General features: G+C 46.5%; 8 non-coding genes and 1 pseudogene across 8 annotated transcripts; all 9 read right to left on the bottom strand.

The window, feature by feature from the left end:
• Positions 1 to 1,112: 1,112 nt before the first annotated feature.
• On the bottom strand, positions 1,113 to 1,303 carry LOC130313065 (U2 spliceosomal RNA). Its single transcript, XR_008861089.1, has one exon. It is a non-coding gene; the product is annotated as a U2 spliceosomal RNA (small nuclear RNA).
• Positions 1,304 to 3,401: 2,098 nt separating this feature from the next.
• LOC130313064 (U2 spliceosomal RNA) lies at positions 3,402 to 3,592 on the bottom strand. Its single transcript, XR_008861088.1, has one exon. It is a non-coding gene; the product is annotated as a U2 spliceosomal RNA (small nuclear RNA).
• A 2,093-nt stretch (positions 3,593 to 5,685) lies between these two features.
• Positions 5,686 to 5,876, bottom strand: LOC130313063 (U2 spliceosomal RNA). The gene has a single exon (XR_008861087.1). It is a non-coding gene; the product is annotated as a U2 spliceosomal RNA (small nuclear RNA).
• Positions 5,877 to 7,974: 2,098 nt separating this feature from the next.
• LOC130313062 (U2 spliceosomal RNA) lies at positions 7,975 to 8,165 on the bottom strand. Its single transcript, XR_008861086.1, has one exon. It is a non-coding gene; the product is annotated as a U2 spliceosomal RNA (small nuclear RNA).
• Positions 8,166 to 10,269: 2,104 nt separating this feature from the next.
• On the bottom strand, positions 10,270 to 10,460 carry LOC130313061 (U2 spliceosomal RNA). The gene has a single exon (XR_008861085.1). It is a non-coding gene; the product is annotated as a U2 spliceosomal RNA (small nuclear RNA).
• A 2,098-nt stretch (positions 10,461 to 12,558) lies between these two features.
• LOC130313059 (U2 spliceosomal RNA) lies at positions 12,559 to 12,749 on the bottom strand. Its single transcript, XR_008861084.1, has one exon. It is a non-coding gene; the product is annotated as a U2 spliceosomal RNA (small nuclear RNA).
• A 2,081-nt stretch (positions 12,750 to 14,830) lies between these two features.
• On the bottom strand, positions 14,831 to 15,025 carry LOC130313177 (U2 spliceosomal RNA). The gene has a single exon (XR_008861182.1). It is a non-coding gene; the product is annotated as a U2 spliceosomal RNA (small nuclear RNA).
• Positions 15,026 to 15,717: 692 nt separating this feature from the next.
• LOC130313179 (U2 spliceosomal RNA) lies at positions 15,718 to 15,877 on the bottom strand (annotated as a pseudogene).
• Positions 15,878 to 17,969: 2,092 nt separating this feature from the next.
• Positions 17,970 to 18,160, bottom strand: LOC130313058 (U2 spliceosomal RNA). The gene has a single exon (XR_008861083.1). It is a non-coding gene; the product is annotated as a U2 spliceosomal RNA (small nuclear RNA).
• Positions 18,161 to 18,168: the final 8 nt, after the last annotated feature.

Raw genomic sequence — 18,168 nt, 5'->3', positions numbered from 1 at the left:
TTTCACGTTTTTTTACGTTTTTCTCCTTTTCGCCTCTTTTCTGGGCGTATTATTCTTCTTTTTCTTCTTTTTTTTCGTCTAATGCATACCCCATCAGTGCAGCAATGCTTATTCAATACCGCCAGCAGATGGAGACACTGGGGGATAATTTTCTAAGGATTTATACTGATTTTTCCTGTCTGAATTTGTCGCACAGAAAGTTGCAGGCCAAATATGTGTGACATTTCTGCGACTTTAGCTTCTAGAGCATTTTTACAACATTATACATAGGTGCTGAATACATAAAAAGCGACTGTTCAGCGACAGACAAGTCGCATCGGCTGAAAGTAGGCCAGAATGTCAGTCCATGTTGGAGCAGGTTTAGATACAGTCTAAAGCATAGATCTCAAAGTCTGTGCACAGAATTTAGCAAGGGCCTCGCACCTTCTGATGCATCAGGTAGGTGCACAATAGCATAGCCTAACCCTCTGTACTTTGGTCTATATTGATGCGGGACATAGACAGCCAGCTGATGACCAATCCATTAGTGCAATGGATGGCTGGAAGCATTTGTCTTTGCCTTTGCAATACCACAGAAGCAATGCATGGTCAATGTACAGCAATGACACACCTGTGTGAACAGCCAGGAGACCCCCCCCCCCCCCCCCATGTTATGTTACATAGTTACATAGTTAGTACGGTCGAAAAAAGACATATGTCCCCATCACGTTCAACCAGGGAATTAAGGGGTAGGGGTGTGGCGCGATATTGGGGAAGGGATGAGATTTTATATTTCTTCATAAGCATTAATCTTATTTTGTCAATTAGGAACATTCAGCACCCACCCGCTATCAAGGCAGCTGCCTATCATGTCATGCCCTACCTGCACAGGTGTGCTGGCTACTCAAATGATCCAATTAAGGAGGCCATTTAGTCAGCAGCAGCAGAAGTCCTGTGCCTGGACGCTCCAACAGGGGCCAGACACAAGCAGAAGCAGAAGCAGCAGAAGCAGCAGCAGCACCACCTTTTGTTTTTTGGCTGCAGCAGCAGCAAGGCCCACAGGGCTGGCTAGCTGGCTAGCCAGCAAGCAGGTAGCAATGAAAGTAGGAATCTTTCTTTTTAACCCTGTAAGGGGGTGGTGCACTGTACCCGAAGATACTGCCATATCGGGTCAATGCATAGGGCGACGGAAGCAAGCTTCGAAATCGGCCCCCGTTCTCAAAAATCCATTTAATATATGGTCCCCAGATAGGGGACGTATCAGATATTAAACTGATAAGAACAGATACTACACTTGATCTTAGCCAAAAGGCCGAGAAGCGATAACCGTGAAAGGGGCGGGCCCAACAAGGTCCCCTTCATGGGCACTATCACTGCTTGCTGTCAGGGAGGCTGCCAGACAATTTTCCATGCACACTCTGGGCTGGGGGGCAGTCAACCACCAGTACACACAGCAGAACCTAAACCCATACCATTATTGCTAAGCAGCAAGACAGGGGCCCATTGCACTCCCACGGGGCCTTTTTAAATGCAATCCATAACCCGGATTTGCCAGGAACCCTTCTTACTCCTCCTACTTGCATGTGACACTGGGCTTAGGATCTGCATAGGAAACACACACACAAGCACACACCTACCTTTGTTGCCTGCAGATGCCTCCTTGGCTGTCCCCAAACGGTATCAAACCAACACCCACGGGAAGCTGTAAGCATAGAGGACATGCCTGCACCCCATTGGACTTACCTGTGTGGGTTAAATCCGGGTTATTTGACAACCTATGGCGGTGATGGTTCTGCTCAGGCAGAGCAGTGCTGATGCTCCTCATAAAGCTGTCGCTGCTGTGAAGGTTCTAGGTGACATCACAAATCCCTTTGGTTACATACACAACAAAGCTGGGTTGTTGTTGTTTACACTCTGCAAGGCCTGTGGAAGTGAGTGACATCATAGCACTGTAGTTCTGAGGGTTCAAGATGGATGCAACAATCTCCTGTTGCTTCTATGAAGGCCGTAATAGACGACATCACCAAACAGCTCCATAGTCACATACACAGCAAAGGAGAGATGTTGTTTACACCTAGTGATGTCAGTGGTATTGAGTGACATCACAGCACAGTGCTAAGGCTCCTGGGCCTGGACACAGCAGCGGCTGCAATATCTCAACGGAGAATACGTTTATATCTATGTGTGTGTGTGCGCATATATATATATATATATATATATATATATATATATATATATATATTTCTCCGCCGAAATCACTTTTAAACCCATTTCCACCTTTTTTTCCCTTCTCTTCCTCTTACTTTTTTTTCACGTTTTTTTACGTTTTTCTCCTTTTCGCCTCTTTTCTGGGCGTATTATTCTTCTTTTTCTTCTTTTTTTTCGTCTAATGCATACCCCATCAGTGCAGCAATGCTTATTCAATACCGCCAGCAGATGGAGACACTGGGGGATAATTTTCTAAGGATTTATACTGATTTTTCCTGTCTGAATTTGTCGCACAGAAAGTTGCAGGCCAAATATGTGTGACATTTCTGCGACTTTAGCTTCTAGAGCATTTTTACAACATTATACATAGGTGCTGAATACATAAAAAGCGACTGTTCAGCGACAGACAAGTCGCATCGGCTGAAAGTAGGCCAGAATGTCAGTCCATGTTGGAGCAGGTTTAGATACAGTCTAAAGCATAGATCTCAAAGTCTGTGCACAGAATTTAGCAAGGGCCTCGCACCTTCTGATGCATCAGGTAGGTGCACAATAGCATAGCCTAACCCTCTGTACTTTGGTCTATATTGATGCGGGACATAGACAGCCAGCTGATGACCAATCCATTAGTGCAATGGATGGCTGGAAGCATTTGTCTTTGCCTTTGCAATACCACAGAAGCAATGCATGGTCAATGTACAGCAATGACACACCTGTGTGAACAGCCAGGAGACCCCCCCCCCCTCCCCCCCCCATGTTATGTTACATAGTTACATAGTTAGTACGGTCGAAAAAAGACATATGTCCATCACGTTCAACCAGGGAATTAAGGGGTAGGGGTGTGGCGCGATATTGGGGAAGGGATGAGATTTTATATTTCTTCATAAGCATTAATCTTATTTTGTCAATTAGGAACATTCAGCACCCACCCGCTATCAAGGCAGCTGCCTATCATGTCATGCCCTACCTGCACAGGTGTGCTGGCTACTCAAATGATCCAATTAAGGAGGCCATTTAGTCAGCAGCAGCAGAAGTCCTGTGCCTGGACGCTCCAACAGGGGCCAGACACAAGCAGAAGCAGAAGCAGCAGAAGCAGCAGCAGCACCACCTTTTGTTTTTTGGCTGCAGCAGCAGCAAGGCCCACAGGGCTGGCTAGCTGGCTAGCCAGCAAGCAGGTAGCAATGAAAGTAGGAATCTTTCTTTTTAACCCTGTAAAGGGGTGGTGCACTGTACCCGAAGATACTGCCATATCGGGTCAATGCATAGGGCGACGGAAGCAAGCTTCGAAATCGGCCCCCGTTCTCAAAAATCCATTTAATATATGGTCCCCAGATAGGGGACGTATCAGATATTAAACTGATAAGAACAGATACTACACTTGATCTTAGCCAAAAGGCCGAGAAGCGATAACCGTGAAAGGGGCGGGCCCAACAAGGTCCCCTTCATGGGCACTATCACTGCTTGCTGTCAGGGAGGCTGCCAGACAATTTTCCATGCACACTCTGGGCTGGGGGGCAGTCAACCACCAGTACACACAGCAGAACCTAAACCCATACCATTATTGCTAAGCAGCAAGACAGGGGCCCATTGCACTCCCACGGGGCCTTTTTAAATGCAATCCATAACCCGGATTTGCCAGGAACCCTTCTTACTCCTCCTACTTGCATGTGACACTGGGCTTAGGATCTGCATAGGAAACACACACACAAGCACACACCTACCTTTGTTGCCTGCAGATGCCTCCTTGGCTGTCCCCAAACGGTATCAAACCAACACCCACGGGAAGCTGTAAGCATAGAGGACATGCCTGCACCCCATTGGACTTACCTGTGTGGGTTAAATCCGGGTTATTTGACAACCTATGGCGGTGATGGTTCTGCTCAGGCAGAGCAGTGCTGATGCTCCTCATAAAGCTGTCGCTGCTGTGAAGGTTCTAGGTGACATCACAAATCCCTTTGGTTACATACACAACAAAGCTGGGTTGTTGTTGTTTACACTCTGCAAGGCCTGTGGAAGTGAGTGACATCATAGCACTGTAGTTCTGAGGGTTCAAGATGGATGCAACAATCTCCTGTTGCTTCTATGAAGGCCGTAATAGACGACATCACCAAACAGCTCCATAGTCACATACACAGCAAAGGAGAGATGTTGTTTACACCTAGTGATGTCAGTGGTATTGAGTGACATCACAGCACAGTGCTAAGGCTCCTGGGCCTGGACACAGCAGCGGCTGCAATATCTCAACGGAGAATACGTTTATATCTATGTGTGTGTGTGCGCATATATATATATATATATATATATATATATATATATATATATATATTTCTCCGCCGAAATCACTTTTAAACCCATTTCCACCTTTTTTTCCCTTCTCTTCCTCTTACTTTTTTTTCACGTTTTTTTACGTTTTTCTCCTTTTCGCCTCTTTTCTGGGCGTATTATTCTTCTTTTTCTTCTTTTTTTTCGTCTAATGCATACCCCATCAGTGCAGCAATGCTTATTCAATACCGCCAGCAGATGGAGACACTGGGGGATAATTTTCTAAGGATTTATACTGATTTTTCCTGTCTGAATTTGTCGCACAGAAAGTTGCAGGCCAAATATGTGTGACATTTCTGCGACTTTAGCTTCTAGAGCATTTTTACAACATTATACATAGGTGCTGAATACATAAAAAGCGACTGTTCAGCGACAGACAAGTCGCATCGGCTGAAAGTAGGCCAGAATGTCAGTCCATGTTGGAGCAGGTTTAGATACAGTCTAAAGCATAGATCTCAAAGTCTGTGCACAGAATTTAGCAAGGGCCTCGCACCTTCTGATGCATCAGGTAGGTGCACAATAGCATAGCCTAACCCTCTGTACTTTGGTCTATATTGATGCGGGACATAGACAGCCAGCTGATGACCAATCCATTAGTGCAATGGATGGCTGGAAGCATTTGTCTTTGCCTTTGCAATACCACAGAAGCAATGCATGGTCAATGTACAGCAATGACACACCTGTGTGAACAGCCAGGAGACCCCCCCCCCCCCCCCATGTTATGTTACATAGTTACATAGTTAGTACGGTCGAAAAAAGACATATGTCCATCACGTTCAACCAGGGAATTAAGGGGTAGGGGTGTGGCGCGATATTGGGGAAGGGATGAGATTTTATATTTCTTCATAAGCATTAATCTTATTTTGTCAATTAGGAACATTCAGCACCCACCCGCTATCAAGGCAGCTGCCTATCATGTCATGCCCTACCTGCACAGGTGTGCTGGCTACTCAAATGATCCAATTAAGGAGGCCATTTAGTCAGCAGCAGCAGAAGTCCTGTGCCTGGACGCTCCAACAGGGGCCAGACACAAGCAGAAGCAGAAGCAGCAGAAGCAGCAGCAGCACCACCTTTTGTTTTTTGGCTGCAGCAGCAGCAAGGCCCACAGGGCTGGCTAGCTGGCTAGCCAGCAAGCAGGTAGCAATGAAAGTAGGAATCTTTCTTTTTAACCCTGTAAGGGGGTGGTGCACTGTACCCGAAGATACTGCCATATCGGGTCAATGCATAGGGCGACGGAAGCAAGCTTCGAAATCGGCCCCCGTTCTCAAAAATCCATTTAATATATGGTCCCCAGATAGGGGACGTATCAGATATTAAACTGATAAGAACAGATACTACACTTGATCTTAGCCAAAAGGCCGAGAAGCGATAACCGTGAAAGGGGCGGGCCCAACAAGGTCCCCTTCATGGGCACTATCACTGCTTGCTGTCAGGGAGGCTGCCAGACAATTTTCCATGCACACTCTGGGCTGGGGGGCAGTCAACCACCAGTACACACAGCAGAACCTAAACCCATACCATTATTGCTAAGCAGCAAGACAGGGGCCCATTGCACTCCCACGGGGCCTTTTTAAATGCAATCCATAACCCGGATTTGCCAGGAACCCTTCTTACTCCTCCTACTTGCATGTGACACTGGGCTTAGGATCTGCATAGGAAACACACACACAAGCACACACCTACCTTTGTTGCCTGCAGATGCCTCCTTGGCTGTCCCCAAACGGTATCAAACCAACACCCACGGGAAGCTGTAAGCATAGAGGACATGCCTGCACCCCATTGGACTTACCTGTGTGGGTTAAATCCGGGTTATTTGACAACCTATGGCGGTGATGGTTCTGCTCAGGCAGAGCAGTGCTGATGCTCCTCATAAAGCTGTCGCTGCTGTGAAGGTTCTAGGTGACATCACAAATCCCTTTGGTTACATACACAACAAAGCTGGGTTGTTGTTGTTTACACTCTGCAAGGCCTGTGGAAGTGAGTGACATCATAGCACTGTAGTTCTGAGGGTTCAAGATGGATGCAACAATCTCCTGTTGCTTCTATGAAGGCCGTAATAGACGACATCACCAAACAGCTCCACAGTCACATACACAGCAAAGGAGAGATGTTGTTTACACCTAGTGATGTCAGTGGTATTGAATGACATCACAGCACAGTGCTAAGGCTCCTGGGCCTGGACACAGCAGCGGCTGCAATATCTCAACGGAGAATACGTTTATATCTATGTGTGTGTGTGCGCATATATATATATATATATATATATATATATATATATATATATATATTTCTCCGCCGAAATCACTTTTAAACCCATTTCCACCTTTTTTTCCCTTCTCTTCCTCTTACTTTTTTTTCAAGTTTTTTAACGTTTTTCTCCTTTTCGCCTCTTTTCTGGGCGTATTATTCTTCTTTTTCTTCTTTTTTTTCGTCTAATGCATACCCCATCAGTGCAGCAATGCTTATTCAATACCGCCAGCAGATGGAGACACTGGGGGATAATTTTCTAAGGATTTATACTGATTTTTCCTGTCTGAATTTGTCGCACAGAAAGTTGCAGGCCAAATATGTGTGACATTTCTGCGACTTTAGCTTCTAGAGCATTTTTACAACATTATACATAGGTGCTGAATACATAAAAAGCGACTGTTCAGCGACAGACAAGTCGCATCGGCTGAAAGTAGGCCAGAATGTCAGTCCATGTTGGAGCAGGTTTAGATACAGTCTAAAGCATAGATCTCAAAGTCTGTGCACAGAATTTAGCAAGGGCCTCGCACCTTCTGATGCATCAGGTAGGTGCACAATAGCATAGCCTAACCCTCTGTACTTTGGTCTATATTGATGCGGGACATAGACAGCCAGCTGATGACCAATCCATTAGTGCAATGGATGGCTGGAAGCATTTGTCTTTGCCTTTGCAATACCACAGAAGCAATGCATGGTCAATGTACAGCAATGACACACCTGTGTGAACAGCCAGGAGACCCCCCCCCCCCCCCCCCCCAATGTTATGTTACATAGTTACATAGTTAGTACGGTCGAAAAAAGACATATGTCCATCACGTTCAACCAGGGAATTAAGGGGTAGGGGTGTGGCGCGATATTGGGGAAGGGATGAGATTTTATATTTCTTCATAAGCATTAATCTTATTTTGTCAATTAGGAACATTCAGCACCCACCCGCTATCAAGGCAGCTGCCTATCATGTCATGCCCTACCTGCACAGGTGTGCTGGCTACTCAAATGATCCAATTAAGGAGGCCATTTAGTCAGCAGCAGCAGAAGTCCTGTGCCTGGACGCTCCAACAGGGGCCAGACACAAGCAGAAGCAGAAGCAGCAGAAGCAGCAGCAGCACCACCTTTTGTTTTTTGGCTGCAGCAGCAGCAAGGCCCACAGGGCTGGCTAGCTGGCTAGCCAGCAAGCAGGTAGCAATGAAAGTAGGAATCTTTCTTTTTAACCCTGTAAGGGGGTGGTGCACTGTACCCGAAGATACTGCCATATCGGGTCAATGCATAGGGCGACGGAAGCAAGCTTCGAAATCGGCCCCCGTTCTCAAAAATCCATTTAATATATGGTCCCCAGATAGGGGACGTATCAGATATTAAACTGATAAGAACAGATACTACACTTGATCTTAGCCAAAAGGCCGAGAAGCGATAACCGTGAAAGGGGCGGGCCCAACAAGGTCCCCTTCATGGGCACTATCACTGCTTGCTGTCAGGGAGGCTGCCAGACAATTTTCCATGCACACTCTGGGCTGGGGGGCAGTCAACCACCAGTACACACAGCAGAACCTAAACCCATACCATTATTGCTAAGCAGCAAGACAGGGGCCCATTGCACTCCCACGGGGCCTTTTTAAATGCAATCCATAACCCGGATTTGCCAGGAACCCTTCTTACTCCTCCTACTTGCATGTGACACTGGGCTTAGGATCTGCATAGGAAACACACACACAAGCACACACCTACCTTTGTTGCCTGCAGATGCCTCCTTGGCTGTCCCCAAACGGTATCAAACCAACACCCACGGGAAGCTGTAAGCATAGAGGACATGCCTGCACCCCATTGGACTTACCTGTGTGGGTTAAATCCGGGTTATTTGACAACCTATGGCGGTGATGGTTCTGCTCAGGCAGAGCAGTGCTGATGCTCCTCATAAAGCTGTCGCTGCTGTGAAGGTTCTAGGTGACATCACAAATCCCTTTGGTTACATACACAACAAAGCTGGGTTGTTGTTGTTTACACTCTGCAAGGCCTGTGGAAGTGAGTGACATCATAGCACTGTAGTTCTGAGGGTTCAAGATGGATGCAACAATCTCCTGTTGCTTCTATGAAGGCCGTAATAGACGACATCACCAAACAGCTCCATAGTCACATACACAGCAAAGGAGAGATGTTGTTTACACCTAGTGATGTCAGTGGTATTGAGTGACATCACAGCACAGTGCTAAGGCTCCTGGGCCTGGACACAGCAGCGGCTGCAATATCTCAACGGAGAATACGTTTATATCTATGTGTGTGTGTGCGCATATATATATATATATATATATATATATATATATATATATATATATATTTCTCCGCCGAAATCACTTTTAAACCCATTTCCACCTTTTTTTCCCTTCTCTTCCTCTTACTTTTTTTTCACGTTTTTTAACGTTTTTCTCCTTTTCGCCTCTTTTCTGGGCGTATTATTCTTCTTTTTCTTCTTTTTTTTCGTCTAATGCATACCCCATCAGTGCAGCAATGCTTATTCAATACCGCCAGCAGATGGAGACACTGGGGGATAATTTTCTAAGGATTTATACTGATTTTTCCTGTCTGAATTTGTCGCACAGAAAGTTGCAGGCCAAATATGTGTGACATTTCTGCGACTTTAGCTTCTAGAGCATTTTTACAACATTATACATAGGTGCTGAATACATAAAAAGCGACTGTTCAGCGACAGACAAGTCGCATCGGCTGAAAGTAGGCCAGAATGTCAGTCCATGTTGGAGCAGGTTTAGATACAGTCTAAAGCATAGATCTCAAAGTCTGTGCACAGAATTTAGCAAGGGCCTCGCACCTTCTGATGCATCAGGTAGGTGCACAATAGCATAGCCTAACCCTCTGTACTTTGGTCTATATTGATGCGGGACATAGACAGCCAGCTGATGACCAATCCATTAGTGCAATGGATGGCTGGAAGCATTTGTCTTTGCCTTTGCAATACCACAGAAGCAATGCATGGTCAATGTACAGCAATGACACACCTGTGTGAACAGCCAGGAGACCCCCCCCCCCCCCCCCCCCCCCCAATGTTATGTTACATAGTTACATAGTTAGTACGGTCGAAAAAAGACATATGTCCATCACGTTCAACCAGGGAATTAAGGGGTAGGGGTGTGGCGCGATATTGGGGAAGGGATGAGATTTTATATTTCTTCATAAGCATTAATCTTATTTTGTCAATTAGGAACATTCAGCACCCACCCGCTATCAAGGCAGCTGCCTATCATGTCATGCCCTACCTGCACAGGTGTGCTGGCTACTCAAATGATCCAATTAAGGAGGCCATTTAGTCAGCAGCAGCAGAAGTCCTGTGCCTGGACGCTCCAACAGGGGCCAGACACAAGCAGAAGCAGAAGCAGCAGAAGCAGCAGCAGCACCACCTTTTGTTTTTTGGCTGCAGCAGCAGCAAGGCCCACAGGGCTGGCTAGCTGGCTAGCCAGCAAGCAGGTAGCAATGAAAGTAGGAATCTTTCTTTTTAACCCTGTAAGGGGGTGGTGCACTGTACCCGAAGATACTGCCATATCGGGTCAATGCATAGGGCGACGGAAGCAAGCTTCGAAATCGGCCCCCGTTCTCAAAAATCCATTTAATATATGGTCCCCAGATAGGGGACGTATCAGATATTAAACTGATAAGAACAGATACTACACTTGATCTTAGCCAAAAGGCCGAGAAGCGATAACCGTGAAAGGGGCGGGCCCAACAAGGTCCCCTTCATGGGCACTATCACTGCTTGCTGTCAGGGAGGCTGCCAGACAATTTTCCATGCACACTCTGGGCTGGGGGGCAGTCAACCACCAGTACACACAGCAGAACCTAAACCCATACCATTATTGCTAAGCAGCAAGACAGGGGCCCATTGCACTCCCACGGGGCCTTTTTAAATGCAATCCATAACCCGGATTTGCCAGGAACCCTTCTTACTCCTCCTACTTGCATGTGACACTGGGCTTAGGATCTGCATAGGAAACACACACACAAGCACACACCTACCTTTGTTGCCTGCAGATGCCTCCTTGGCTGTCCCCAAACGGTATCAAACCAACACCCACGGGAAGCTGTAAGCATAGAGGACATGCCTGCACCCCATTGGACTTACCTGTGTGGGTTAAATCCGGGTTATTTGACAACCTATGGCGGTGATGGTTCTGCTCAGGCAGAGCAGTGCTGATGCTCCTCATAAAGCTGTCGCTGCTGTGAAGGTTCTAGGTGACATCACAAATCCCTTTGGTTACATACACAACAAAGCTGGGTTGTTGTTGTTTACACTCTGCAAGGCCTGTGGAAGTGAGTGACATCATAGCACTGTAGTTCTGAGGGTTCAAGATGGATGCAACAATCTCCTGTTGCTTCTATGAAGGCCGTAATAGACGACATCACCAAACAGCTCCATAGTCACATACACAGCAAAGGAGAGATGTTGTTTACACCTAGTGATGTCAGTGGTATTGAGTGACATCACAGCACAGTGCTAAGGCTCCTGGGCCTGGACACAGCAGCGGCTGCAATATCTCAACGGAGAATACGTTTATATCTATGTGTGTGTGTGCGCATATATATATATATATATATATATATATATATATATATATATATTTCTCCGCCGAAATCACTTTTAAACCCATTTCCACCTTTTTTTCCCTTCTCTTCCTCTTACTTTTTTTTCACGTTTTTTTACGTTTTTCTCCTTTTCGCCTCTTTTCTGGGCGTATTATTCTTCTTTTTCTTCTTTTTTTTCGTCTAATGCATACCCCATCAGTGCAGCAATGCTTATTCAATACCGCCAGCAGATGGAGACACTGGGGGATAATTTTCTAAGGATTTATACTGATTTTTCCTGTCTGAATTTGTCGCACAGAAAGTTGCAGGCCAAATATGTGTGACATTTCTGCGACTTTAGCTTCTAGAGCATTTTTACAACATTATACATAGGTGCTGAATACATAAAAAGCGACTGTTCAGCGACAGACAAGTCGCATCGGCTGAAAGTAGGCCAGAATGTCAGTCCATGTTGGAGCAGGTTTAGATACAGTCTAAAGCATAGATCTCAAAGTCTGTGCACAGAATTTAGCAAGGGCCTCGCACCTTCTGATGCATCAGGTAGGTGCACAATAGCATAGCCTAACCCTCTGTACTTTGGTCTATATTGATGCGGGACATAGACAGCCAGCTGATGACCAATCCATTAGTGCAATGGATGGCTGGAAGCATTTGTCTTTGCCTTTGCAATACCACAGAAGCAATGCATGGTCAATGTACAGCAATGACACACCTGTGTGAACAGCCAGGAGAACCCCCCCCCCCCCCCCCCCCCCATGTTATGTTACATAGTTACATAGTTAGTACGGTCGAAAAAAGACATATGTCCATCACGTTCAACCAGGGAATTAAGGGGTAGGGGTGTGGCGCGATATTGGGGAAGGGATGAGATTTTATATTTCTTCATAAGCATTAATCTTATTTTGTCAATTAGGAACATTCAGCACCCACCCGCTATCAAGGCAGCTGCCTATCATGTCATGCCCTACCTGCACAGGTGTGCTGGCTACTCAAATGATCCAATTAAGGAGGCCATTTAGTCAGCAGCAGCAGAAGTCCTGTGCCTGGACGCTCCAACAGGGGCCAGACACAAGCAGAAGCAGAAGCAGCAGAAGCAGCAGCAGCACCACCTTTTGTTTTTTGGCTGCAGCAGCAGCAAGGCCCACAGGGCTGGCTAGCTGGCTAGCCAGCAAGCAGGTAGCAATGAAAGTAGGAATCTTTCTTTTTAACCCTGTAAGGGGGTGGTGCACTGTACCCGAAGATACTGCCATATCGGGTCAATGCATAGGGCGACGGAAGCAAGCTTCGAAATCGGCCCCCGTTCTCAAAAATCCATTTAATATATGGTCCCCAGATAGGGGACGTATCAGATATTAAACTGATAAGAACAGATACTACACTTGATCTTAGCCAAAAGGCCGAGAAGCGATAACCGTGAAAGGGGCGGGCCCAACAAGGTCCCCTTCATGGGCACTATCACTGCTTGCTGTCAGGGAGGCTGCCAGACAATTTTCCATGCACACTCTGGGCTGGGGGGCAGTCAACCACCAGTACACACAGCAGAACCTAAACCCATACCATTATTGCTAAGCAGCAAGACAGGGGCCCATTGCACTCCCACGGGGCCTTTTTAAATGCAATCCATAACCCGGATTTGCCAGGAACCCTTCTTACTCCTCCTACTTGCATGTGACACTGGGCTTAGGATCTGCATAGGAAACACACACACAAGCACACACCTACCTTTGTTGCCTGCAGATGCCTCCTTGGCTGTCCCCAAACGGTATCAAACCAACACCCACGGGAAGCTGTAAGCATAGAGGACATGCCTGCACCCCATTGGACTTACCTGTGTGGGTTAAATCCGGGTTATTTGACAACCTATGGCGGTGATGGTTCTGCTCAGGCAGAGCAGTGCTGATGCTCCTCATAAAGCTGTCGCTGCTGTGAAGGTTCTAGGTGACATCACAAATCCCTTTGGTTACATACACAACAAAGCTGGGTTGTTGTTGTTTACACTCTGCAAGGCCTGTGGAAGTGAGTGACATCATAGCACTGTAGTTCTGAGGGTTCAAGATGGATGCAACAATCTCCTGTTGCTTCTATGAAGGCCGTAATAGACGACATCACCAAACAGCTCCATAGTCACATACACAGCAAAGGAGAGATGTTGTTTACACCTAGTGATGTCAGTGGTATTGAGTGACATCACAGCACAGTGCTAAGGCTCCTGGGCCTGGACACAGCAGCGGCTGCAATATCTCAACGGAGAATACGTTTATATCTATGTGTGTGTGTGCGCATATATATATATATATATATATATATATATATTTCTCCGCCGAAATCACTTTTAAACCCATTTCCACCTTTTTTTCCCTTCTCTTCCTCTTACTTTTTTTTCACGTTTTTTTACGTTTTTCTCCTTTTCGCCTCTTTTCTGGGCGTATTATTCTTCTTTTTCTTCTTTTTTTTCGTCTAATGCATACCCCATCAGTGCAGCAATGCTTATTCAATACCGCCAGCAGATGGAGACACTGGGGGATAATTTTCTAAGGATTTATACTGATTTTTCCTGTCTGAATTTGTCGCACAGAAAGTTGCAGGCCAAATATGTGTGACATTTCTGCGACTTTAGCTTCTAGAGCATTTTTACAACATTATACATAGGTGCTGAATACATAAAAAGCGACTGTTCAGCGACAGACAAGTCGCATCGGCTGAAAGTAGGCCAGAATGTCAGTCCATGTTGGAGCAGGTTTAGATACAGTCTAAAGCATAGATCTCAAAGTCTGTGCACAGAATTTAGCAAGGGCCTCGCACCTTCTGATGCATCAGGTAGGTGCACAATAGCATAGCCTAACCCTCTGTACTTTGGTCTATATTGATGCGGGACATAGACAGCCAGCTGATGACCAATCCATTAGTGCAATGGATGGCTGGAAGCATTTGTCTTTGCCTTTGCAATACCACAGAAGCAATGCATGGTCAATGTACAGCAATGACACACCTGTGTGAACAGCCAGGAGACCCCCCCCCCCCCCCCCCATGTTATGTTACATAGTTACATAGTTAGTACGGTCGAAAAAAGACATATGTCCATCACGTTCAACCAGGGAATTAAGGGGTAGGGGTGTGGCGCGATATTGGGGAAGGGATGAGATTTTATATTTCTTCATAAGCATTAATCTTATTTTGTCAATTAGGAACATTCAGCACCCACCCGCTATCAAGGCAGCTGCCTATCATGTCATGCCCTACCTGCACAGGTGTGCTGGCTACTCAAATGATCCAATTAAGGAGGCCATTTAGTCAGCAGCAGCAGAAGTCCTGTGCCTGGACGCTCCAACAGGGGCCAGACACAAGCAGAAGCAGAAGCAGCAGAAGCAGCAGCAGCACCACCTTTTGTTTTTTGGCTGCAGCAGCAGCAAGGCCCACAGGGCTGGCTAGCTGGCTAGCCAGCAAGCAGGTAGCAATGAAAGTAGGAATCTTTCTTTTTAACCCTGTAAGGGGGTGGTGCACTGTACCCGAAGATACTGCCATATCGGGTCAATGCATAGGGCGACGGAAGCAAGCTTCGAAATCGGCCCCCGTTCTCAAAAATCCATTTAATATATGGTCCCCAGATAGGGGACGTATCAGATATTAAACTGATAAGAACAGATTTTTTTTTTTTTTTTTTTTTTTTTTTTTATCTAAAGCCGAGGAACGTGCTTTCGATTCACCCAAAGTGCAAGAAAAAGTGCAAACGTGTTACACTAAAAAAACGTGCACAAAGGATGCGGTCTATCGCAAGCCCTTCTCCGATAGGAGAGAGGCCCCCCAACAAACCTTACCCTTCGCCTCCGGACCAAAAGGTACCTGCGAGGTTCCAGGTTCGATGTCCCTTTTCGCTGAAGCTACTAGGGGACCACAAATGCTCCCGGCATCCCCCTTGGCGTTAGCCAAGGTATCTGCCCGCAGAGCCGATTACGGTAGGTACCCTGCGAAGCAGGAGTACCCGGGGTGTTTGCAGGGAGGTGCGGAACCTAATGGCCACACACACCTCCCCTAGACCGCCAGGAGGGACACCCAGAAGGGCTACCGCATCCTGACAAATCCTGTGAACACACAACACGCAAAAAGTGACACAGTGAGACAAAAAATAAATAAATAAGTGAATGTGTGCAGATATACTGCCCGGACATCCGGCCGGATCTATAAAAATTTCTCTGATCCTAGCCAGAAGGCCGGGAATCAAGAGGTGAGTGCCACAAGGTGAAGAGATTATGGTGCCCGTGCTTCAACTCAGTGAGCCTATTCTCCCAGTGAGTTTCGGCACCTCGGGGTCACCACTCCCCGAGGCACAAAAGTACCTCGGCTCTAGACCCTCTCAGCCTCATGGCGAGACCCGGAGGGAACAGGTCACATCGGGGCAGCCGTCGAGCTGATTCCTCAGAACCAGCCCCGGAAAGCCCTGGTACACCTGCATCCTCCATGCAGCACCCATCCCCACCAGCATGAAAACTGATAAGAACAGATACTACACTTGATCTTAGCCAAAAGGCCGAGAAGCGATAACCGTGAAAGGGGCGGGCCCAACAAGGTCCCCTTCATGGGCACTATCACTGCTTGCTGTCAGGGAGGCTGCCAGACAATTTTCCATGCACACTCTGGGCTGGGGGGCAGTCAACCACCAGTACACACAGCAGAACCTAAACCCATACCATTATTGCTAAGCAGCAAGACAGGGGCCCATTGCACTCCCACGGGGCCTTTTTAAATGCAATCCATAACCCGGATTTGCCAGGAACCCTTCTTACTCCTCCTACTTGCATGTGACACTGGGCTTAGGATCTGCATAGGAAACACACACACAAGCACACACCTACCTTTGTTGCCTGCAGATGCCTCCTTGGCTGTCCCCAAACGGTATCAAACCAACACCCACGGGAAGCTGTAAGCATAGAGGACATGCCTGCACCCCATTGGACTTACCTGTGTGGGTTAAATCCGGGTTATTTGACAACCTATGGCGGTGATGGTTCTGCTCAGGCAGAGCAGTGCTGATGCTCCTCATAAAGCTGTCGCTGCTGTGAAGGTTCTAGGTGACATCACAAATCCCTTTGGTTACATACACAACAAAGCTGGGTTGTTGTTGTTTACACTCTGCAAGGCCTGTGGAAGTGAGTGACATCATAGCACTGTAGTTCTGAGGGTTCAAGATGGATGCAACAATCTCCTGTTGCTTCTTTGAAGGCCGTAATAGACGACATCACCAAACAGCTCCATAGTCACATACACAGCAAAGGAGAGATGTTGTTTACACCTAGTGATGTCAGTGGTATTGAGTGACATCACAGCACAGTGCTAAGGCTCCTGGGCCTGGACACAGCAGCGGCTGCAATATCTCAACGGAGAATACGTTTATATCTATGTGTGTGTGTGCGCATATATATATATATATATATATATATATATATATATATATATATATTTCTCCGCCGAAATCACTTTTAAACCCATTTCCACCTTTTTTTCCCTTCTCTTCCTCTTACTTTTTTTTCACGTTTTTTTACGTTTTTCTCCTTTTCGCCTCTTTTCTGGGCGTATTATTCTTCTTTTTCTTCTTTTTTTTCGTCTAATGCATACCCCATCAGTGCAGCAATGCTTATTCAATACCGCCAGCAGATGGAGACACTGGGGGATAATTTTCTAAGGATTTATACTGATTTTTCCTGTCTGAATTTGTCGCACAGAAAGTTGCAGGCCAAATATGTGTGACATTTCTGCGACTTTAGCTTCTAGAGCATTTTTACAACATTATACATAGGTGCTGAATACATAAAAAGCGACTGTTCAGCGACAGACAAGTCGCATCGGCTGAAAGTAGGCCAGAATGTCAGTCCATGTTGGAGCAGGTTTAGATACAGTCTAAAGCATAGATCTCAAAGTCTGTGCACAGAATTTAGCAAGGGCCTCGCACCTTCTGATGCATCAGGTAGGTGCACAATAGCATAGCCTAACCCTCTGTACTTTGGTCTATATTGATGCGGGACATAGACAGCCAGCTGATGACCAATCCATTAGTGCAATGGATGGCTGGAAGCATTTGTCTTTGCCTTTGCAATACCACAGAAGCAATGCATGGTCAATGTACAGCAATGACACACCTGTGTGAACAGCCAGGAGACCCCCCCCCCCCCCCATGTTATGTTACATAGTTACATAGTTAGTACGGTCGAAAAAAGACATATGTCCATCACGTTCAACCAGGGAATTAAGGGGTAGGGGTGTGGCGCGATATTGGGGAAGGGATGAGATTTTATATTTCTTCATAAGCATTAATCTTATTTTGTCAATTAGGAACATTCAGCACCCACCCGCTATCAAGGCAGCTGCCTATCATGTCATGCCCTACCTGCACAGGTGTGCTGGCTACTCAAATGATCCAATTAAGGAGGCCATTTAGTCAGCAGCAGCAGAAGTCCTGTGCCTGGACGCTCCAACAGGGGCCAGACACAAGCAGAAGCAGAAGCAGCAGAAGCAGCAGCAGCACCACCTTTTGTTTTTTGGCTGCAGCAGCAGCAAGGCCCACAGGGCTGGCTAGCTGGCTAGCCAGCAAGCAGGTAGCAATGAAAGTAGGAATCTTTCTTTTTAACCCTGTAAGGGGGTGGTGCACTGTACCCGAAGATACTGCCATATCGGGTCAATGCATAGGGCGACGGAAGCAAGCTTCGAAATCGGCCCCCGTTCTCAAAAATCCATTTAATATATGGTCCCCAGATAGGGGACGTATCAGATATTAAACTGATAAGAACAGATACTACACTTGATCTTAGCCAAAAGGCCGAGAAGCGATAACCGTGA

This window comes from Hyla sarda, unplaced genomic scaffold, assembly GCF_029499605.1.
Source record: "Hyla sarda isolate aHylSar1 unplaced genomic scaffold, aHylSar1.hap1 scaffold_175, whole genome shotgun sequence".
In the NCBI taxonomy this organism is placed as follows: Eukaryota; Metazoa; Chordata; class Amphibia; order Anura; family Hylidae; genus Hyla; species Hyla sarda.
Note: the sequence above shows the minus strand (reverse complement) of the source record. Positions and strands in the feature narration are given on the sequence as shown.